Genomic DNA, 24,537 nt, shown 5'->3' on the forward strand with positions numbered 1-24,537 from the left:
GGGTTCAGAAGTCATGAAAATGAGAATAAGCACTGAAAGGGATTGGTCAGGAAAGTTTGGTGGGTGTGTTGTGCCAGGAGAGATTTTCTGAGATTCTCTTTTTGCTGAGAGAACAAAAGATAGCTATGGCTGTGTGTTTCAGAAAACAGATTGTTTGGATTTTAGGAGATTCGTGGATACATTGGTTGAAGGTGCATGCAGAAAGCTGTGGAGTAGCTGTAGATCTTGGATTCCCACATGTGGAAGTACACTGGCATGGAATACGTGGAATGAAGTGGTTGGATTTGCTACCTCTCTGTGCTACTTTGGAGACAGAGCAACATCCAGACATAATTGTAATTCATTGTGGAGGGAACAGTTTAGGGCATGTGACTGGAATTTTTTTGCAATTTGCTATGGAAGAAGGACTAAGGAAGGTTATGGACATGTTTCCTAATTCTCAAGTGATATTTTCACGGATTGCGCAGAGACAAATGTGGCTTCGTTCTTCTTCATTTGGTCCACAAATGGAAAAAGCAAGGCGCAATGTTAATAAGCCTGTTTGTGGCTTTCTAAGAGATTTTGGCATGTCTTATTTTCACAATGAAAATATTATGTTTTGTAGTACATACATTTTTCGCAGAGATGGAGTCCATCTTACTTATGCTGGCAATCAGATTTTTCTGAGAAATGTACAAAATGCATTGCGACCTTTTTTGGAATTACAACAACGATTTTGAAGTAGATGTTAATCATTTACAATTTTTGACTTACAAACACCAACCAAAGGCACTTTTCAGAGCCACCACTTCTTTCCAGAGAAAATTACAATGTTTGTGATGGAGTAGTAACCCAATTTTTTTAATGTTCGCGAACTGTTCGCGGACTTCTAAAAAATACAAAGAGCCCTGCTTCATTTATTTTCACTTCTATTTTTTAACTGGGAAAGGCGGCTCTGAAAAGAGCCTTATTTTTTTTTGATTTTTGTAATTTTGTATTTTTTTTGGTTTTTCAGACACGACACACTAGGAGAGGAGGGTAAAGGAGGGTAAAGGGGGGGACACCAACCACAGGGATAAGAAAGGGCGAGCTGAGAGAGGAAGATGTAGAGTGGGTTTTATTTGGGTAGTGAGCAGGTCTTCTCGTGCTCTGATAGGATAGTCTCAAAAGCACTCCGAAGTCGCTCCCCCCTGCAGAGTACTGTGTCACAGTACATACATACAACTGTGACCCTCGAAAGGTAAGGGTCATCAGCATTCTGTATGGCCTGTGAGGCAGCTTGAGAAAGACGCTGTCCCACAGAGGTGGTCCTTGTGGTGACAGGATCAGAAAGAGAGGATGAAGTAGAGGAAATCAACCTGCTACGTTCTTCGCAAGGTACAACCCTGCGAATAGCCCCAGAGTGAAATGACCTCAGGTGTTGCTTCATAGTAGTGGTCCCAAAGCTGTAGTTACCGTGCTTCCCACGACTGAGTATCATTTTGCACTCATTGCAGGTAACATGGTTCGCACGAGCCTTAGGACCATTCCCATGAATGGTAAATAACCGCCACACCCAAGACTCACGCCTAGTGCGGGTAGTAGGGATTTCCTCTAGCTCATTCTCATCATCCTCTTCTTCCTCCTCCGCTTCCTCACTCCTGTTCCCCTCTTCAGGCCCTTGGGGAGGTGGTGGTGGTGGAGGGGGTGGTGGTGGTGCTGAAGCAGGTGCAGCACCAAGTGGCAGTTCAGCAGCCAAGGATGCCATGTCGATGATGGTGTAGTCTGCAGGTGGCAGCAAAAATCACTGTGTTATGAAGAATAGCCAGAAACACAATGGGAATAAGCTCTTGGGCGTGGTCTTTTATAGGGGTGCTTGTGCGCGGTCCACGGACATGCGCACTGTGCGCGGACAGATCGAACACAAAAAAAGGATCGGAAAGTTTCAAAAGGTATATAGAAACTCAAGATTGCTATGTGGGACTTGTGGCATGGTGAGATTTTATTGAAAAATATTATGGATTAACTGAAAATGTACTTTTAAATTGTTCGGGGACACGAACAGTGTCCGCATTTCAGGAAACACGAGCGTGGGCGCGGTCATATGATCTGTTTGCGAACTAGTCTGCGAAGGAAGCGCCTGTCCGCAGGACACCAAGTGCACAGAGATTGGTTAGCGAATGCGCATTGATGTCCTACGGACACTGTTCGGCTTCTGAAGTAATTAAAAGTGCGTCACACGTGAAACGAACATTTCAGGACACCGTGTGTGTTCTTAGAACAGTTTAAACTTGGTAGCGAACAGTAAGGACAGATATAGTGTTCTTCAGGACACGTGTAATTTAGTTTATGTACGAACATTTCAGGACACCAATTGTGTTCTTAGAACACTTTCAATTGGGTAGCGAACACTACGAACAGTTGTACTGTTGTTCAGGACACATCATTTTTGTTTATTTACGAACATTTCAGGACACCAATTGTGTTCTTAGGACAGTTTTAAGTTGATAGCGAACATTACGGACAGATATAGTGTTCTTTAGAACACTTTAATTTTTGTTTCTTTACGAACATTTCAGGACAGCACGTGTGTTCTTAGAACAGTTTCAACTTGCTAGTGAACAGTACGAACAGGTGTGGTGTTCTTCAGGACACCTCCATTTTCGTTTATGTATGAACATTTCAGAACACTCGCACTGTCCGCGGACACTTTTATTGTTTTAAAAAAAAAAAAACGGAAACTATTCACAATACAATATAAAAATGTAACTTTATTTAACATATATTAATAATTTATGACAGAGAAGGTGAGGCAGAAACAGAAACAAAAACAGGAGAATTTGGGGTTTCAACATGATTGGTATTAGGTGAGGAAGGGATGGAAATCTCATCAAAACGTTTTGGATTATGGAGAGGGTTTGGGGATAATTGACTGGGATATGGTGAGAGGGACAAGTACATGTGGGGCAATGGTATGACGTTTTTGTTTTAAAAGGATCTTCAACAAAAGTTTTCAAATTATTAAAATTGGTCAACAGTAAATCAATTTTTCTTCATGTGGGAAATTGTCCTCTAGCCATTCCAGAGTACTAGACATTTCTGTGAGAAAAAAAAAGAAAAGATAATATATTTTTTAATCTAATACAGAAAGTTTATAAATATATGAGTACAATGAAGTACACTTACTATTTCTGGTAAAATAAGTCCTATGTATTCAGTGGGTCTGGTCTTGTTCTCAGTTCTGTTGTGTCTGTGAGGTAATTATGTTGGAAGCCAATTTATGTTCTTCTGGTATATTCCATTTCAGAACATATTGTATTTAAATGAATGGTTAGTGTGTTACATATATGGGTTACATTTCTTATGTATTACTATATATAATGTGTTTGTGTGCTGCTTTTTGAATTTGTTAATTGTTCTTATATTATGATATAACAATCAAACATACCCCCCCAACCTCCCCCACAGTTTTTAGGAAGTGGTACTGTTCTCCGAACATGTCCGCGAACATTAAATAAGTTTGCGGACATCAAGTTCATAAGAAGAGATCTAGTCAGTTCCATATGACATGTATATAAAGTCAAAGTCATTATTGTTTAGTTTTGCTACTAAAAACCTATGAAAGTCAGTGAAAAAACTTTGTTAAAGGGACATTATGGTTAAGTTGCGCTACTAAAAACCTATGAAATTCAGTGAAAAAAAGTTTGTTAAAGGGACGTTACGGTTCAAAGTAAAACCGTAAATGGTGGGGTGTTTAGAGGACGGAGTATGTGTCATTTCTGTTCGCAAGGAAGGTAAAAATGAGCTATGAACACTCGCGGTGTACTTAATTGTTCGTAAATACACAAACTGGGGGTGTCCTCAGGACGCTGTCCGTATTCTAATCTGTCTAGTTGAATGTGTTCTAAGAACACTCGCGGTGTCCCGAAATGGTTGCAATTACACAAAATGGGGGTGTTCTGAGAACGTTGTTTGTATTGTTCGTTGTCAGGGTGAAAGTGTTTTAAGACCACTCCTTTTGTCCGCTAATAGTACAATTTCCTATGGGCGTCAATCGACTTTTTGTCCACTAAAGAAACGATAAATCCAGCTGGTGTGCGCCGACATTATGTGATAATCCTATGACTGGCGCTATTGACCTGGCTGATTTGCTTTTGCGACACTAAATCATATCTCGCACCCCTAAGCCTGATATTATCAAAGCATTCATATTCCCCGCCTCTCTCCGTGACGTTACAGGGTGCGTCATCAAACGCGCCCAGTCCTCTCCAGTCCTAAGTGACTTTACACAGAACCCGGAAGACAACACATATTATGTCACAACACAGCGCGCCACAATTCGGAATATGAAACAATGATTTAAAAGCAAACACAAGATTGTACATTTTGTAAAGTACATTTATTTGACATCAAATGTTTAGAGAATATTCAGCAATTTGCATTTGTCTTTGTTGTCCATCCGCAAAAGTTCATGTTGAGGTACGCGATGTTCCTTTTCGGTACAGAGGGTGTTAGATCAGCTTACAACTCAGTGCGCCACAATTCGCAATATAAAACTGTGGTTTAAAAGTAAACAGCAGGATTGTACATTTGGTAAAGTAGATTAATTTCACATGAAATATTTAGTGAATATTCAGCGATTTGCTATTGTCTCTGCTGTCGATCAGAAAAAGTTTATTTGGAGCCACGCATTGTTCCTTTGCGGTAGATAGGCTGTTGGTTTATGATAAAAGCAGTAAATGGTCGCTCTGATAATCGAAGGTTGCTCCAAAAACGAGCCATTAGACCACCCTATTGGTTGGTATGTTGTTTGTAGCCGCTAGTACTGCGTAAGGGCATATTGGTCCTTGGCGATTGTCCCATAAAATGGTGAGGGTCATGAAGTTGCATATTTGGACCTGCACCTGGCAGTTGAAGACCCCATCCGCTGGAGTCTGTAAATCGTGACATAGGCAAAATGGGGCCACATACCTGTTTTAAAAAACATAAATTAGTCTCACCAGCTGATCTTTATTAAAAATCATCATTTTATTTATTAGGGCGTGAAACTATTTGCTATCGAAGATACTGCAACAGAGTATGTTAATAATAAAAATAATAATATTTTCCCATTCATATAGCCCTAAGAACCGTGAGGTATCTAAGCGGTGCTTATTATTAACCACGGTGTGTGGTGCTCATTTATCGACCACGGAAGGATGAAAGACTGAGTTTGGCCTTGCCGGGATTCGAACTTGCGTTAGCAAGCTGTGCACAGATGTCAAAGCGAGCGTTGTACTCGCTGTGCCACTTGACAGGCTACATTGAAGTGGCACAGCGAGTAGAGCGCTTGACCACCTATAGACCGGTTAAATTATTTATATTAACCCACCCTTTGTCGTCTGCCTTTTTCAGAGCCCTCTAAACAACAGGGGATCAATTTGGCGGTGATAGTGCGCGGTAGAAAACATTATGCCACTTTCAACGAACAAGTTCAACTTGAGCGGTCTTTAATGCTACGCTATTGTAATTATATTTGGTATAAAATAATCTAAAGGGTTACTTACAGTACAATTGCAATTTCCATTGTTTACGAGTGGTGCAGTCCCAAAATACGACTCCGCGTGTGCCAACAATCTTTCGCATAGTGATATAATATATAAAAGTGGTTTTGTTTCATAAATGTCATCCTTATCTTCTCTTACGTTTTAGCAACACTCCTTCAAGAGAAGTCTTTCATCACAATCTCTGTCTGTCAAGGTCAAAACACAATACAACCTTATAGTCCGCTTCGTGAGCCTCTCCGGGGCCCGAGAAAAAAATGGAAGCAGCTGACCTTCACTGTGAACAAGCATAAATTCTTACTTTGCAACATTCTGTGTAAAGCCATCTGTGAGAGGTTGGTTTTTGCACGCCATGTTTGTATATTGTTTGCGTGATATTAAAAAAAGTTTGTGTAAGGGACGTTATGGTTCTAAGTACAGCCGAAAGACCCCTGAAAATCGTAAGTTATGATAAGCTATGAAAAATAACTCGCGCCACCACAGTGCACTGCTAAGACTAACACCCAGGACATCAAAGAAGACATCGCAAATGTCATTGATGAAATCACTGATGACATCACATGTGTATGTACTTTTCATGGAATTTGTGTACTAGGGATTTTTATTATAATGTTGCGAAAAAAGTGTCAAGGATATTGCAATAAATATCATACCGTTATTAGTGCTTTGAACGATGCATTGATATAAATAGCATTGTTTTATGGGATTCTATCTAGTATACTGAGCTACTAATGGAGAAACATACCATTGTGTGCAGAGTACAAGATGAAAGTATAATATTTGTAATGTTAATATGTTGAATAATGAAATGATAAATGTCCTGAAATGTTCAAAAATTCACAAAATGGGGGTGTTCTGAGGACGTTATTCGTATTGTGTGATTGCTTAGCTGTATGCACTGAGGGAATGGCACAGAGAGTAAAGTGTACGCCATCCGCGGACACCGCAGCTGTTCGTGGACAGGAAAGAAGACTGTACGGATCAGCCAATCAGATGTCGAGGTTGTGGATTGTGTTGAAAGAGACTGTGTGTGGTGAAGATGGCAGAAGTGGAGAAAGTCAGGGTGTTGGTGCTCGGAGATATGTTTGTGCATGGTTTACAGCAGTACGCTGAATGCAGGCATGTTGCAAAGAACTTTGATGTGAAAGGAGTGGAGGTGGTGTAGAGCACTGTGCCTGATTGCAATGTACAGGGAATTGTACAAGTTTGTGAGGATATGGCCACAATGAACAGTCCGCATGTGGTAGTTTTGCACTATTGTGCTTTCAATTTGGGCAACGTCAGTGCCCCTACTTTGTTGGCTGATTTGGAACGCTTGGTTCAAGCCGTAATGATGATCCTTCCAAATGTGAAAGTAATTTTTTCTGGATTACTACCTAGGGCAATATGGGACAATAGTTCAGTTTTTTGTCCTCAGCAAAACATTGCTAGGTGTGTCATCAACCGAGGCATATGTGCCTTCATGCTTAGAGCTGGTATGTTCTTCTGTAACAATGAGAATATTGATGCCAGTAATGCTGTTAATTTTTTAGTTTAGTTTATTTACAAAATGTCAGAATAGCCGTGTTCTCCACGGACAAATCGAACGCAACAAAAACGTCTAGCACATAAAAAAAAAAAAACATTGAACCTATCTCATACTCCCCCACCCTCCCCAAACACTCTTACACAGCAACACAGGGCACTAAATACAGTTTTTTATCCACATTTCACCGCGCTGTACGCGGTCGACGACGAATACAAGATGGAGGGCGCCACAGAAAATCTGACGCGCTCCACGCCCCTCGCCGTCCAATCAGCGAACACGTCACATGTCCGCGGACATGATGCAAGGCCATGGGCCAATCGGGGTGCTGTCCGCGGAGCGAACAGGGAAGTCTGTCCGCGAAGCGAACACAGATATCACTAATTTTTTTGCCTTACATTTTGGTCATTTTTAAAAAAACTACTGGACGGATTTACACCAAATTTGCTTTCGGGACCAGGCCGCCGTTCCTGCCGCAAATTTGGTGTAAATCCGTCCAGCGGTTCGGGCTGTAGCCATGCGCAAAGTTTTTTCCCATTCAGTCTATGGGAAAAAAAAAGTTTTGGGACCCCCCCTAAAACTTTTCCCCCCTGGACGAATCCTCACCAAACTTTGCAAAAAAATTCAGAGTGGGCCATATACTTTTTTTCGTCCAGGGGGAGCGAAGTTATAATCCACCCAAAAAGTGCTCTTCCTATGGAAACACCAACTTAACCATAACTACATGGCCACTACCGTGGCCATGTAATATATATATATATATATGTATATATATTCAATGAAAAAAATTTGTTAAAAGGGACGTTATGGTTAAGTTGCGCTACTAAAAACCTATCAAATTCAGTAAAAGAACTTTGTTAAAGGGACGTTATGGTTCAAAGTAAAACCGAAAAACCCCTGAAATTCGGCAGTTAAGGTAAGATAAGCAACCATAACTCGCACCACCGTGCACTGCTAACACTAACACCCAGGATATCAAAGATGACATCACAAATGTCATTGATGACATCACTGATGACATCAAATGTGCATTACTTTTCATGAAAACTCTGTAGGAGGGATTCTTATAATGTGACCAAAAAGTGTCAAGGATCATTTGAATAAATATCATGAGCTAATTAGTGCATTAAGCAATGCATTGATATAAATAGCATTCTATTATGAAGTTCTAAGTATACTAAGCAACTCATGCAGAAACTTCGGCAGTGTGTGCAGTATTCATGATGAAGGTGCAATATTCATAATCTTGCCATGTAGAATAATGAAATAACTGCTTTCTTATTAGAGTTTTGCATACTGTGAAACATCTAATAAGTAGCTAATAAAACCCACTTAATACATAATTGCATTATTATAGACAAAACACAAAGAGACAACAACACATACACATATGAGTATATACAGGGACAGAGAAGTAAGCAAAAAAGCAGAAGTGGTAGCAGAAAGAGTTCATAACCTAACTGATTATCTTTATGCAGAGAAATGATTGCTCTGTTTGAAAGCTGCTACTTACTGTATGTATGTGTATCAAATGATGTCAGTGAACCCTAAGGAAAGGAGTGTGAGTACAATGTATACAAATATGAGCATATATAGGGAACGTATAGTTATAAAAATAAAACTATGAGAACGTGCTGATAACTCTAATGATTATCTTCATGCACAGAAAGGATTGCTCTCTTTCAAGCCTGTGTCTTCTGCTATATATATGTTTCATATGATATGACTTGACCCTAAGTCTACAAATATAGTACCTTTTCAATTTTTACTTCCTGACTGTTACTGAAGAAAACTATGTGGCTTAGATATGGCAGTAAAGGAAAAAAAGGGCGAGCCAGCCATGTGATGTCGGGGGGGAAATTCTGCCGGGGTCGGCCGGACCGTCCGCAGACCTCCGGGCAGGGAGGCCCCAACTCCTCCCGTATATACCAGATGAGATAGAGTATGAGACACATGCAAGAAGCAAGGTGACTCTGCTGTTTATTAGACAAAAACGGCAGGGATGGGTCAAGGAGCGTACCCGTCCGTCCTGACACACACACAATCGTGGGGCTCGCAGGCCCTTTTTACTGTATTATGACGCGTTACTTGCGTCACTTTAGAAAGTTAACAAAAAACCTATCGCCTCTCTTAATTGGTTGCTCGAGTGGTAGGGTTAGTATAGCACACGTATAGAGAACAATGTTAGTGGTCGAGGGTTAGTCAGGTGATATATCTGGGTTGTCCCTACAATTAGATACATGAGAATTGTTACATGAAGACTCCTAAGGATTGGTTAATATTACTGGCGTCAGTGATAAGAGCCCCATGTTCTGATTGGTGCGCCCGTGAGCTTCCCAGCCTGGGACCACCGCTGTTCCCAGCTCTCGGTGTACCTGCGATTTGCAACAATGTTTCACTATGGGTACGTGCAGACAATGTGAGGATTTATTCATAGCTGGAAGGCTGACCGCTCCCACTGTCGCAAATGTCCATTGAGCCTTTCAAGTGTATCTGCCTGTGTCTCGTAACGAGGGATCCAGACGCCTCTTTTCTCCTGGGCTTGGCATCTCATCAGGTTCGGCTTTGTCACGTGAGGTGGGACCGTGTTTGAGGCAGAATTATGCACAATTAATATTGTTTTTCCACTGTGTGTCTGGTTTAATTTGCAGGTGTGACTTTAACGTTGGTGCGCGGAGTGCGAGGTTGCAACATCGTGCCCTTGATGATTTGTTCTTGGAATGTGGGTTTGCAACATTGCGACCTTGGCTGGTTGCTTCGCCGGGCTCATTCTGCAGGATCAGCAACCTGACTCTTGTTTTGTTAATGTCCACGGGAGCTCTTGCTTGAGGCCTACTTAGGCCTGGTGTATAAGTGGGTCCGTCTGGTGCACAGGTGCTTTAGGTTACAGTACCATATAGTTCCATGACCAGTATCGTGTCTTCATTATATTTCTCCTGGTGGTAACTGGTTTTAAGAGAAGCGTGAGCAAGCTTTGTAGATGAGTTCATGACGCGTCTTGCGTTTCTGCATTCTGAAAGCCTATGTAAAAAATAATAAAGATGCACGTCCGTGAGTATGCCTGTCGCCTACGTCATAGCACTGAGTATATTCTTCGTGTAGATTGGTGCAGGAATGTCCAGTGTGTATATTTGCACAGGTGTGCTTACCGTTGTCTAGGTCGTCATGGCATCTCTAACGACGTGTAGATTTTAGTCTAGTTGGTCCGTGCCGCAGGTGTCAGCATGGCCAGTGCGGGCTGCTGGGCAGGCAGATGGACACATCCGTATGTTCCTGTACCAGGGTATCTGGTCGTCTGGTAAATGGACAAACTCTTCTCGTGGCGGGTGTCTGGGTCGTGACCCTTTAGGCCAAGCGCGAGAGGTAAAGGACAGGAGCCTGGTCTTCCCACTTCAGTCCCCCCTCTGGTCGACTTGTCGACCACAAACATATCCTTTTCGTTATCTCCTCTTACTCGCCATATCTTAGTTATTCCTCCTAGATGTCCATAGGGGTTTACATGATCTTCAAATGACCAATACATATATTCACAGGTTCCTCCAGGAGTACAGTATACCCATTTCCCTATGTAGCTCCTGGGGTTTCTTGGGTTCTCGATCTTCACCGATGGTGGGTCTAGATGGTTGGTGATGATTTGGTTGCGCAACTTCTCCCTCTCCTGTATTATCACACCTGTATGTTGGCCGTCATCTGCTGGCATCAAGGGGTGCATTCCCACCATTTCGAGCAACTCGTCAGTGGTAGTGCCTTCCGGGCCTTCCAAAATCTAATTATGATCAGCGTAGCTCCAGCCAAAATAGAACAACCCACTATAATTTTCAGTCCATCTGACAGCCACGATGGCATCCATGACCATAATAGTGAAAACCAGCTCTTATCCTTGTTTACACCGTTACTTTCATCCATCATTTTGGAGTGCATCTGGGCCAATTGTGAAACTGCTTCTGTCAGTGTACCATTGTCAGCATCGTTGGCAGGTATGAACGTGCAGCATGATTGTCCTATCTTTGCACAAACTCCTCCTTCCATTGCTGTGAGAAGGTCCAATACATATCTGTTCTGGAGTGCTACCATCCTTATAGCTCGCACCTCCTCTTTTATTGTGTTGAATCCATTTACTATAGAATTGAAGGTCATCATTAGTTCCCATCTAGTTATCTGGAGCCATTTTGCGTTTGCGTAAGCCTGCAGTCCCGGATGTATTATTGAGGAGAAGAACATTGCTGCTCTGCTGAATAGTCTGTGTTCTGGCGGTATTGAAGTGAGTGCCGTTTCCGACCTTCCCCACAGGTAATTTCCTGTCAGTGGTTCTCCTTGTCTTTTCCTTCTATTTAGGACAGTATCATTGCTGTTGGTCCTGTTCCCTTGCTCCTCCTGAAGTGGTGCAGATCTCTTTTTTCTCTTGTCCCCTTCATCCATTTTGGGAAAGTTCGCCACAGTGACATGCTTCTTGGGTACCACTAGTGATGGTACATTGACGTGCACCATTGTGCACACACCATTCCACAGGGGAGGCAGTGTATGGTATGCCTTTTCTGCATAGGCCCAATAATGGTCCATTATTACTGCTGTTCCTGCTCCCCCCTCAGGTAACTCCATCACACTTGCACAGTTGGTGTTATATCCTACGTCCACCTCTCCTTTATGCTGGTAGCATACCTTGGGCGCAGTCAGCTGTAGTATGGTTATTGGGTCTTCATCCGTTTCTACCCACGTGAGCATTGGTACATACTTGATCCACGTCGTCCAACATCGGTGGTTGTGTGCCTCGATAGTTGAGATAGTTTCTTTTGTTACCATGTTGCTGCCAATCACTCCTATCTCCCAGCTGTTGTCCAGGTACACCTTCCCGGTTATCGTCACCAGCGGCCTCTCCCAACATCCTTGTTTACCCGGAACTTCAGTGGCGTACCAATCACATGGTAGATACTGCAGTGTTACTTTCTTTGTTTCTCCTTTTGCAGGACCACTTGTTATGTATCTGAATGCTTCAGCATGTAAACTGCTCTTGTGGTAACTCAAATAGGTCTTGAGGAAGTTGTTTTCATATGGGTATGAGTCTCGTGTTTTCCACGTCATATGCACCACTGTCCCTTGAAATCTTCCTTTCGTTTGGAACAGTGCCAAGTATATTATGCACTGTGCTGTCTTTTCATCTATTTCTGTGGCAACAAATGTTCATGAAGCACTCATGGCGTATGGTATTAATGAGCAAACGTAGCAGCTGTCCTCTGTTGTCTGCTTACCAATGCGGGTCATGTGTTGGTACCATATGTTGTTTGAGACGTGTGCTGAATCTTGTATATAATTATCAATACCTTTATTGTCTGAGTATGTGCTGCGTTTAACTCTATTTTGCTTGGGTGCAATGTTACTACTATCACCTGACGTAACACCTGTTGCAGCAGGGGACGGGGGTGTATTAGGTTTGGGTGCAGCAATAAAATTAAAAGCATAGCTGTACTGCCATACAGAGGCAGCCAAGAACCCGGTGATCATCAAAATCCCTATTATTTTTATTACATATGCTAATCTCACCGGCATTTTGCTCTTACCTTGCTGCAGTCCTGGCAGCGTATTCTTGCGACGTTAAAGTTGCCCGCCTAAAAATTCTCAAAATGCTTGTTATTAAATGTTAGTTGTTGGTTTCCTTTAAGCTCTCCCTATCAAATAGTCATTCAGTGCCCAGGCGAAGAGCTGTTCCCACGCTACTCTAAGTGATCTATCTCTTAGGACCGGCAAGTATGGGCGGAGGTGGGGCATTGAATATTCTATGGCCAAGAGGAATGCTGTGTAGTAGACACGTACCCTTCTCCTTTTTAGGTACGTTGGCCTTTTTATTTCGTATACAAATTGGTGTGACAATTCTTCTGGGTAGTTATCGTCTGGGAGTACCATCTACGCCTGGGCAGTGAACTTGTTAGTTAGCTATTTTCTCAACAATACAATAATACGCAGTCCCTGTATGTGCGAGAGAAGAGAAAAAGAGAACATTCACGTGTTTACATGTGCACTTGTGCAGGCAATGTCCTTCAGTTCAGTTATTACTATATTTGGGGGTCAATGGGCAGGGGGGGATGGCGAGGGCTCAGTTGGCGGGAGTATTTTTACTCTTTGAGCGTGTGACCATGGGGTGGGCAGTATGGGGATCACCCCTTTCTTCATCAGTTATTGTCTCCGGGGAAGCTGGGTAGTGACAGGGTATGGGAACAATTGGGTCGTTGGCTGTAGTAGAACTTCCTTCCGCTGTTGGGGATGTTGTTGCTGTTCTCCCGATGGACCTGTCGTTGGCGCTGGGGCGGGTCTGTAGTTTGTAGATCTTTACATCATGTAGGTGGTTCCAGGCACGCTTGTCCTTTAACTTTACTGCTCTTGTTGATACTTCCTCTACCAGATGGGCGCCAGTAAATCTTTTATCGTTCCATTTCCTGTTGAAATTGCGAAGTAGCACGTGGTCACCTTTAGCAAGTTTGCACAAGTTCTCCTTTTCCAATTCTGTATTGGCGCCTTCTTGTTGATTGCTGGTAGACCCGCCCCGTGTGCGCTCGAGCTGTTGAGACACAAACACAACACTAGTAATCAAAGAAGACACATATTGGTACATTTCATCACCTAACACACTCGCTGTGCTTTCGTGATCAGTGAATGCCCTTGACGTTGGCGTTAGGGGAAGGCGCATTTGACGTCCGGTAACCACCTCGTGAGGGGTGAGGTGGTGGTCGGACCCTGGCCTATTCCTCAATTCAAATAGGGCTAATGGAAGGCAATACAACCAGCTTTTCTTTGTTGTTTGTTGTATTTTTGCAATTGCCTCCTTTAATAGGCCATTCAGGCGTTCACATATACCGTTAGCCTGTGGGTGGTATGCACATGCGAATTTGTGTTTTATGCTCAGCAAGGATGTGATATGCTGGAACATTTCGTTTGCGAAATGCGGGCCATTGTCTGACCTTAACACCTCGCACACTCCCCACCTGGGGAAGACCTCCCTTACTAGGAATTTGGCTGCTCTAAATGCATCTGGGTTTGAACAGGGCCCTGCTTCAATCCACCTAGAAAATGGGCATACTACTACAATCATATACCTATTACCTTGACATATGTTGATCATATCAACATAGTCAATGTGAAGATGCCGAAAAGGTCCCTCTGGCCGGGGTATAGTACCTCTTATCACTTTTAGGGTATGACCGGCCGTAAACTGTTGACATGTGAGACAATTGCTGATAAAATTCGACACATGAGAATTTAACTCGGGGCAGAACCAATCTTCTCTAATTCGTGCTGCAATTACTTCCTTGCCTGTATGGGCTGGGTGATGTAATTGGCTCAGGGCGGTGTTCAAAAGTGCCAATGGTATTACAACTTTTCCAGTGCCACCCTGGCGCCATAGTGCGTTGGTTGGTGACATTGTACATCCTCTTTTTACCCATATTTCTTTTTCGGCCATTGGTGCAGCCGCTTGTAGCTCCATAATCTGCGTGGCTGGGAGATGGGTGTACCCTTCTCTTATCAACATCTCCTTAGCCATTCCCCTCCCTCTCCCTCTCTGTGATTCTGGGGGGTTCCATATCTCACCATAATATGCAGCATATTTCGCATGTGCGTCTGCTGCTGCATTCCCTTTTGAGACGTGGTCTTCACCATTGGTGTGTGCGGTGCATTTTACTAGGGCTAATTCTTGGGGGTCATTTATTACTTCAATTAGTTCAGCCAATAAGAGGGCATGTTGCACTGGAGTGCCATCAGCTCTCCTAAACCCTCTTCTTCTCCATTTTGATAGCCCTGAGTGGACAGTGGATGTAACATATGCACTGTCAGAGTATATGGTTACTCGTTTATCAAAACCTTCCTTCAATGCCAATATTAGTGCAACCAGTTCCGCGGCTTGAGCGGAGTAATGCTGTGGTAATTGTACACATTTCATAGCCACACACACCGGCGCCTCCATCATTTTTACCACTGCTGCCCCAGTCCTTCGTATCCCATCTCCTTGATCAATAGTTGATGACCCATCAATAAACAAACTCTCACCTCCCTCTAGTGCGTTTTCTTCAACTTTCCTAGTACATGAGTACATTTCAGTTGTTTGGGTACAGTCATGGGCATAATCTCCCTCCTCAATTACTTCTGCTAGGAACCTTGCAGGGTTAACCGTGCTACAACTAACAATTGCTAGTTCAGCTCTAGACAAAATGATCTCATAACCTGATGCCCTCTGCGTGGTTAGGGTGGACTTAGGTTTATTCAATATTGCAAATAGTGCATGTTCCACAAACAGTGTAGTTGGACACCCCATGGTTATTGCTGATGCTTTTTCCACTGCAAAAGCAGCTGCAGCAAGACCTTGTTCGCAAGGGAAGTGACCTAACATCACAGGGTCTAAGTGACCGCTGTAAAATGCTACTGGTTTATAGCCCATGCTCGTTTTTTGGGCCAATACTGCTTTCATCACTGCTGAGTCGCAATGTGAAAATATAAAAAATCGTCGCTCATAGTCTGGGGATGCCAGTACTGGAGCAGTTGATATCGCATCTTTCAATTCATCAAAGGCCTCCCTCATTTCCATAGTCCACCCCAACTTTTTCTCCCCTTTATTAGCTTCCCTCAAACCCTCAAGCAGGGGTCCTATGTATGAACTGTAATCAAATACCCATGCTCTACAGTAGTTGCACAGCCCCAGGAATTGCTGCAGTTCTCTCACAGTCTGTGGCATTGGAGTGCTTGAAATGGCCTGTGCTCTTTGTGGTGCAATCTTTCTTCCATGTTGGGATATCAGTTGGCCAATGTAAAGTACCTGTTCCTGACAGTATTGTATCTTTTCCATGTCTACCTTGTACCCTTTTTCAGCCAATATTGTCAACATCTTTAAGGAGTCCTCTCTGCATTTACTTTCGTTTGTACTGCAAATTATTATGTCATCCACATACTGTAACACTGTGCTTTCCACTTCAACGTTACCCAAATCCATCTGTATTACTCTATTGAAAATTGAGGGTGATTGGCAATACCCCTGTGGCAATCTGGTATGTTTCCATTTTGTATTTCGATAAGTGAAGCTTGTCAAATCTTGTGAGTCTGGGTGTAATGGTATTGAGAAAAAAGCATTTTTAAGGTCGATCACTGTAAATCGTGATGCTTCCGCTGGAATGCCACACAATATTGTGGCCGGGTTTGCCGTTACTGGATATTCTGCTTCTACTATGTTGTTCAAGGGCCTGAGGTCCTGTATGAAGCGCCAAGACCCCCCTTTAGCCTTGCGCACTGGGTACACAGCCGTGTTACATGGTGATTCTGAGGGGACCAATATGCCATTGTTTATAAGGGCCATTATGGTTTCATATATGGCCTCATCTGCCTCTTTTGGCAGTGGGTACTGTTTCACTCTGGGTAGTATGGCACCTTTTTTCAATTTTATCCTTACTCCCCATATGCTTTTTATGCATCCCACGTCATAAGGGCTAATAGTCCACAATGATTTGGGCACCTTTGACATATCCTCCTTAAAGAAGGGGACTGGGGTGCATGCGGGTGCCTCAAGTGCCATCGCAATTTTCTGTGCTACTTGTTTGTGAGCCACTCTTAGCCATATTTCTACACTCATAATGAACACCATTTCACCTTCCTCCTTTTCTTCTGAGAACAGCTCCTCATCTGACACCTGGGTCAGCCTACATCCTTCTGCTAGTGCTATCACTGCCCTCCATGCTCTCCCTTCTTTATCTTGGGCGTGCACAGCAATATAATCAGCTGTTGCAATAATGCTCTCAATGTCCATTACAACCACCTTTCCTTCTGGTTCATTAACAGGTGTTTCTGGTCGGAACAGATAGGCTGCTGGCCTCCTCCATATTTTCCCTTCTATCCCTGGCATCCATGCAAATGCCATGTCTGTTCCATACTGGAATAGCTCGCCATCTACTGGCTCCGCCCTAATCGCTGTCTGTCCACAGTATGCTTGCATAATCTGTCGTGCTGCGAGCATGTTAATCCCTGGAGTAGAGCAAATTATGCCATCCTTTGTAAAGGAGATCGTCATATTCAACCTGTTCATTATGTCCCTCCCCAGTATATTTACTGGTGAGGCACTATAATATAAAAGTGGAACTGACAGATCATAATCTCCAATAGATAAGGGAACGTTATCAGTAAAGGGAACCAACCCTTTAGCCCCAGAGAATCCTTGGGTGTTCATGGCTTCGCCTGACATCTTAAATTTACCTTCCCTTATGCTAGACCGGGTTGCCCCGGTGTCAACAAGGAATGATAATTTTTTGTCACCTATCGTTACCTCTATGCGTGGCTCCTCCGCACTATTAGGTGTTACTGACAGGATGGGACACACCAAGGCCGTCTGTGGGCTGTCCTATTGAGGGTACAATGATTGGCCATTCCCTGTGTAAGGGTTGTGTCCCAAGACCGTCACCCTACCCAATTGTGTTTGTTGCGTTTGGGGTTGTTGTGTTATCGCTACTTGTTGTTGTGGCAGTTAATATGTTTGTGGCTGTTGTTGTGTTATTTGTTGTTGTGGTTCACTTCCTTGTTGCAACGTCTGCTGTTGTTGTATGCCCTGCTGTTCTTGTGAGGTCCTAGGTTGTACCTGTTCATTCCATGCTGGTGTTCCTGGCCTGACCCTACACGTGCGTGACATGTGTCCTAATAATCCACAACTCCAACACACGGGTGGTTCCCTGCTTTGCCATGGGAAACTCCCTGTGTTGTCCTGGTATACTGGTTGCCCTGTGGGGTAGGAATTTCTAAGTCCTCCCACCTGCTGTTGGGTGTTATATCCGTATCCTCTGCCTCTCATAAATCCTCCTCTCCCCCTGTTATAATTATAATACCCAGCTCCTTGCATTGGGTACCCTCCTCCCATGTTTGGTGTGTGTAATTGCAGTGGCGGCACTTGTTGTGTTGTAGTCTGTGAAGGTGCTATTTGAGCGGGATCTTGTGCAGCCACTACTTGTGTGGGGCTTTGGGCCATTGGTGTGGGCGTAGTTATTAGTGCCCCTTTCATTGTGTATTTAGTAAGTTTTTTCTGCACTAGTTTAGCCTCTTCTGTTCTCCTGTCCTCTTCCTTTTGTTTCATTTTTCCTTGCCATGTCCTGCAGTGATGTACTATGGTCAGTTGTATTTCTGGCCATGGTTTTGCTTCCATTCCCACTACTTTCTTTAGTTGTTTCTGAACTCCTTCTGGGAGCCCTTGTACCAGTATATGATAGAATATTGCTGGTGTTTTATCCCATTGTTCTCTAGTTTCCATGCGCCACTTCTCTTGGATATCCTGGATATAATCAACAGGATCCTCATTCTCACGCATCTTACGGGAGGTAATTGCTCCTATGTCTGATGTGTCTGGGTACTGTACTCTTAATGCCTGCCATAGTGCATGTCTGCAGTTTGCAAATGGTGCCCCATCATGCGATGTGTTTGTTATTGTTACCCCATGGAATCCCGCTCTCTTCCAAATGTCATCCGCTCTATCCCCTAATATTGATATTAACAGGCCCTTTACATCTCCTACTGCTAGTTTCTGTCCTGCGGTGTGTTTTTCCATTTCATATATCCACTTACCCGCACCTCCACTTAGTGATGGAAGCCTACATTTTATATTTTCTTTATCCGTATGCTTCCAAGGGACATACTGTGGTCTAACCCCTCCTCTCTCCAACAGTGGCATTAAGTTGTGTCTTGTGTCACCCTTTACGTTCCATAATATCGAGTCCTCACACCCCTCCTCTTCTTCCGTTTCTTTTACCTCTTCAATTTCGTCCTCATTACCCCTGCCCTTAACTCCTTCTTCTCCATCCTTTCCCCTCCTTTCGTCATTTCCTGTATTTAATGTGGGCATGTTTATTCGTCTGTCCTGCCTGAGACTAGGGAGGTCTCTAAGCCGACATGCATAGGGTGTCAGTTCGTCCATGAAGGGCGCAAGCTTTATTCTGCGCAGCGAGCGTGAGGTGGTTGAGCATGTAGGGCACGATGGGGGAGGGCGTGATGGGGATGGGGATGGTGGGGTTTCATGGGTTTGTCTTTCCACTAGTCCTTGCTCTCCCTCCTCACTTCTCTCCAGCTCCTCCTTTCTCCTACTGATCCATGGTGAGTCTATGTTGGTTCGAGTGAGGTATAGCTTATCTAAGCTTTCCCTTTCACTTTTTCTTCCTTCCCTCTCCACTCCTTCTTCCTCCTCACTACAAAAATCATTCATAAATGGCATCCCCCACTCCGTCTTTTTCCCCTTTATTGTTACTGTTTGTAAGTCTATTAGGTCTATTTCTCCTTTTTCTCTGTTACCAACTTTTCCCCCTAGTGCTGATGTTGTCTCTACTTCTCTGATTCTGTATACATCCCCCCATCTTTCACTCTCCCTACTCCTCTCTTCTCTTCCTCCTTCACGTCTCTCCTCCATCTCCCTACTATTTTCCTCCCTTTTCCTTTTCAATTCCTCCATCACTTCATTGCTCATCTGTTCCAATATTCTTTCATCCTCTTTCTTCCTTTCCCATTTCACCCTTTCTCTTTCTACTATACTCTCTATTACCTTCCCCTCTTCATATTTCTTAGCTGTCTCTGATAGTAACCTCCTCTTCCATATTGCCATTTCCTTTTCTTTTTCTTCTTCTTCCCTCTTCTTCTCTCTCAGCACTACTCTTGATACCCTGTCTGCTGCTGCTTTTACCCTTTCAGCTTCTCTCCTTTGCTCCTCATTTCGTTCCCTTAATTTTTCCAATTCGTTCTTGCCTTCTTTTCTTTTCCTCGCTCTCTCTCTTTCCTCCCTCTCGAGCTGTTTGATCAATTCATTCTGCTCATCCCTTAGCTTTGCTAATCTTTCCTCCAAAATCTCTTCCTTTTGCCGTAATAGCTCCTCCCCCCTCATTTCACTCTCTCTGGCACTATCCTCGTCTGTTCTCTTTACTACCTCCCTCTCTTCCCCAGTTAGTGAACCTCGTAATTTTAATAATATCTGTGCAGCTACCCACTCATCATTTCCTATCTCTACAGTCTGCTCTTCTCCAATCCTCCCCTCCCCCACTGGCATCTTCCTATGAGCCACATATGGTAGAGGGCTGTATGCCGGGTTCGAGTATCCTTCAGCCGCCCTTAACTGTCCTTCTTCTATTTCTCCTAATTCTCTAAAAGGGTACAACCCCCCTCCCTCTGTTTTCACTCCCGGTGTTATGGGTATCTCGTTGCTTGGTTCCTTTTTTATGTCATCTGATTTATCAACCTTTTCTCCTCCCTCTCCTCCGTACCCCGTGTTCTTTGTGCTTTCACTCCCCTTTTTCCCATCCTCTCCTTCCTTCTTAATCTCTTTTTCTTCCGGTGTTTCCCCCATAGTGAACATTCCATTTGGTCCTGGTCGGGACCCCTGGAACATCCTCCATAAGTTAAACACCTCCACATGGCTTGCCAACTTCTTCCCCTTGTATGTATTGTGCAGATGGTTTAGCAGTGAATGTTGGGCATATGGATCGAAGCTACCATTAGGCGGCCATGGTGTTAACATTTTGTTATCCGTCCCCTGGGTCCATTCTATGCTGTACTTAATTAGTTTCTCCCTATGGGGTGGCAGTGTGGTGCATATGTGTTGTAGTGGGGTAGTGAGGGTGTTCAAACAACCCTCCCGACCCTGTCCCGTATGACATAGTAGCGCTCCACTTCTTACCCTTCTCCTATCTGGTAGCAGTTTATCTCACTAGCAGTTTACAATATACAACCTTATATTGTTTACCTGGCCCGGTGAGTTTTGGGACTTACGACAATCCTTTGACAAAATATATATATATAGGGTTTTACATTTGTATGTTTCCTTCTATCTTTCTTTCTTCATACAACACCCTTACGGCCCCCTGCAGCCGAAGCGCACGCAGCCCCCTGTGGCTGCGTACCCCTTATGACGCTCTTATACAATCGTCCTGTTTCCACGTTCTCCTCCCCCTTTTACACTCGCCGTGGCCGGCGTTCTCCGTGCGCAGCCACGCCCCTCCCCCTTTCTCCTTTCCCCGGTCAACTCATTTACCGTTTGTCTCTGTGTCCGCTCCCTTACCATATATCTCTTTCCCACCACTCTCAAAACCAATGTGCCTTGTGCTCGTGATATCCTATTAAAGCCCTACTGGTGACGTCACCGATCTCTTCGAGCTACTGGTAAGTTCTTCATATGTTCTTTAAGTTCAAAATACACTTGCAATCTACCCCCGCTAACCCTACAGCTGTCTTCCTGTCACTCCTGGAACAAGGTAATCAAATCAATAATATAATCGGACTGCGCACACTGCGTCGCCTCGCGTGTGATACGCCCCTCAACAGGAGGGCTTAACCAGCCAATTATCTTCCGTATTGGGCAACTAGCTTAGCTACCGCCTACAGGGAAACGTCATCTACCTATCGAGTTTCTTGCTTGAACAATAGGGATCCTCATCTACTCATTGATCAATAAATGCCAAATCGTAGGAAACCACACACACACCCACCCTTACACGTGGTCGCGACCTAGGCCAATCAGTGTCTACGAGCGGCCGCACGTGATCTTTTCGTGCTCCGCCCCCCTCTTTCGCGTGACGTAGCCGACTGCTCTCGCACTCGTTTTACTACCATTCATTCCATTGCCAACACTAAGTTGTCAAACCGTCGCCGCGCACCTGTACAACACCTCCCTCCTCCCTTATTTACTTCCTCCCCCCTCCCTCACAATTTCGCATTGCTTGTTGTGCGTGTCATGCTCACCAAGTTCTCTCGATGCAGGGCCGCTCGACTGCGTGCACCCCTCCAAGCGGCTCGCCACCTCCCCTCGTCTGGACCACGTCTGGACACTCGCCGACCGCGGGCGGGATACTTCTCAACCGGCTCCCGAGGGCCAATATCCGGATTGCGCTGTCCGGTCTTCTCGCAGCTCCGCGATGGTCCTGTAGTCCTCAGAAGGGGGCAACGGCAGAGGGGGCCGCGCCGCCGGGCCTCCTCGCAACGGGAGTGCCTGGAAAAAGTAAAAATAAAAAGGTGGATCTTAAACAGATCTCAGCGGTGCCTCCAACTTGTCGGGGGGGAAATTCTGCCGGGGTCGGCCGGGCCGTCCGCAGACCTCTGGGCAGGGAGGCCCCAACTCCTCCCGTATATCCCAGATGAGATAGAGTATGAGACACACGCAAGAAGCAAGGTGACTCTGCTGTTTATTAGACAAAAACGGCAGGGATGGGTCAAGGAGCGTACGCGTCCGTCCTGACACACACACAATCGTGGGGCTCGCAGGCCCTTTTTACTGTATTATGACGCATTACTTGCGTCACTTTAGAAAGTTAACAAAAAACCTATCGCCACTCTTAATTGGTTGCTCGAGTGTTAGGGTTAGTATAGCACACGTATAGAGAACAATGTTAGTGGTCGAGGGTTAGTCAGGTGATATATCTGGGTTGTCCCTACAATTAGATACATGAGAATTGTTACATGAAGACTCCTAAGGATTGGTTAATATTACTGGCGTCAGTGATAAGAGCCCCATGTTCTGATTGGTGCGCCCGTGAGCTTCCCAGCCTGGGACCACCGCTGTTCCCAGCTCTCGTGTACCTGCGATTTGCAACAATGTTTCACTATGGGTACGTGTAGACAATGTGAGGATTTATTCATAGCTGGAAGGCTGACCGCTCCCACTGTCGCAAATGTCCATTGAGCCTTTCAAGTGTATCTGCCTGTGTCTCGTAACGAGGGATCCAGACGCCTCTTTTCTCCTGGGCTTGGCATCTCGTCAGGTTCGGCTTGGTCACGTGAGGTGGGACCGTGTTTGAGGCAGAATTCTGCACATTTAATATTGTTTTTCCACTGTGTGTCTGGTTTAATTTGCAGGTGTGACTTTAACGTTGGTGCGCGCAGTGCGAGGTTGCAACATCGTGCCCTTGATGATTTGTTCTTGGAATGTGGGTTTGCAACATTGCGACCTTGGCTGGTTGCTTCGCCGGGCTCATTCTGCAGGATCAGCAACCTGACTCTTGTTTTGTTAATGTCCACGGGAGCTCTTGCTTGAGGCCTACTTAGGCCTGGTGTATAAGTGGGTCCGTCTGGTGCACAGGTGCTTTAGGTTACAGTACCATATAGTTCCATGACTAGTATCGTGTCTTCATTATATTTCTCCTGGTGGTAACTGGTTTTAAGAGAAGCGTGAGCAAGCTTTGTAGATGAGTTCATGACGCGTCTTGCGTTTCTGCATTCTGAAAGCCTATGTAAAAAATAATAAAGATGCACGTCCGTGAGTATGCCTGTCGCCTACGTCATAGCACTGAGTATATTCTTCGTGTAGATTGGTGCGGGAATGTCCAGTGTGTATATTTGCACAGGTGTGCTTACCGTTGTCTAGGTCGTCATGGCATCTCTAACGACGTGTAGATTTTAGTCTAGTTGGTCCGTGCCGCAGGTGTCGGCATGGCCAGTGCGGGCTGCTGGGCAGGCAGATGGACACATCCGTATGTTCCTGTACCAGGGTATCTGGTCGTCTGGTAAATGGACAAACTCTTCTCGTGGCGAGTGTCTGGGTCGTGACCCTTTAGGCCAAGCGCGAGAGGTGAAGGACGGGAGCCTGGTCTTCCATTCTCCCACTTCAGTGATGTCATCAGTGATGTCATCAATGACATTTGTGATGTCATCTTTGATGTCGTGGGTGTTAGTGTTAGCAGTGCACGGTGGCGCGAGTTATGGTTGCTTATCTTACCATAACTGCCGAATTTCAGGGGTTTTTCGGTTTTACTTTGAACCATAATGTCCCTTTAACAAAGTTTTTTTACTGAATTTGATAGGTTTTTAGTAGCGCAACTTAACCATAACATCACTTTTAACAACGTTTTTTCATTGAATTACATAGGTTTTTATTAGCGCAACTTAACCATAACGTCCCTTTAAAAAAGGTTTTTTACTGAATTTCATAGGTTTTTATTAGCGCAACTTAACCATAACGTCCCGTTAACAACGTTTTTTTACTGAATTTCATAGGTTTTTAGTAGCGCAAGTTAACCATAAACTCCCTTTAACAAACTTTTTTCATTAGCACGCAGACAATATACAAAGATGGAGTGTAAAAAGCAATTTCTCAGGGATGGCTTCACACAGAATGTTGCAAAGTAAGAATTTATGCTCGTTCACAGTGAAGGTCAGCTGCTTCCATTTTTTGCTCGCGGGCTTGAGTGGCCCACGACTCACACTATAAGATTCTATTGTTTTTTGACCTTGACAGACAGGGATAGAGCCAAAAGACTTCTTTTGAAGGAGGGTTGCAAAAACGTAAGAGACGATAAGGATGACATTTCTGAAACGAAACCGCTTTTATATATTATATCACTATGAGAAAGATTGTTGGCACAGACAGAGTTGTATTTAGGGACTGCATTACGCGTAGACAATGGAAAATGCCAATATAATGTAAGTAACCCTTTAAATTATTTTATACGGGAATATAATAACAATAGTGTGGTGTTAAAGCCCGATTAAGTTGTACTTGTTCGTTCAATGTGGCATATTGTTTTGTACCGC

The sequence above is a fragment of the Ambystoma mexicanum genome, chromosome 6p (genome assembly GCF_040938575.1).
Source record: "Ambystoma mexicanum isolate Mex_15411 chromosome 6p, UKY_AmexF1_1, whole genome shotgun sequence".
Lineage (NCBI taxonomy): Eukaryota > Metazoa > Chordata > Amphibia > Caudata > Ambystomatidae > Ambystoma > Ambystoma mexicanum.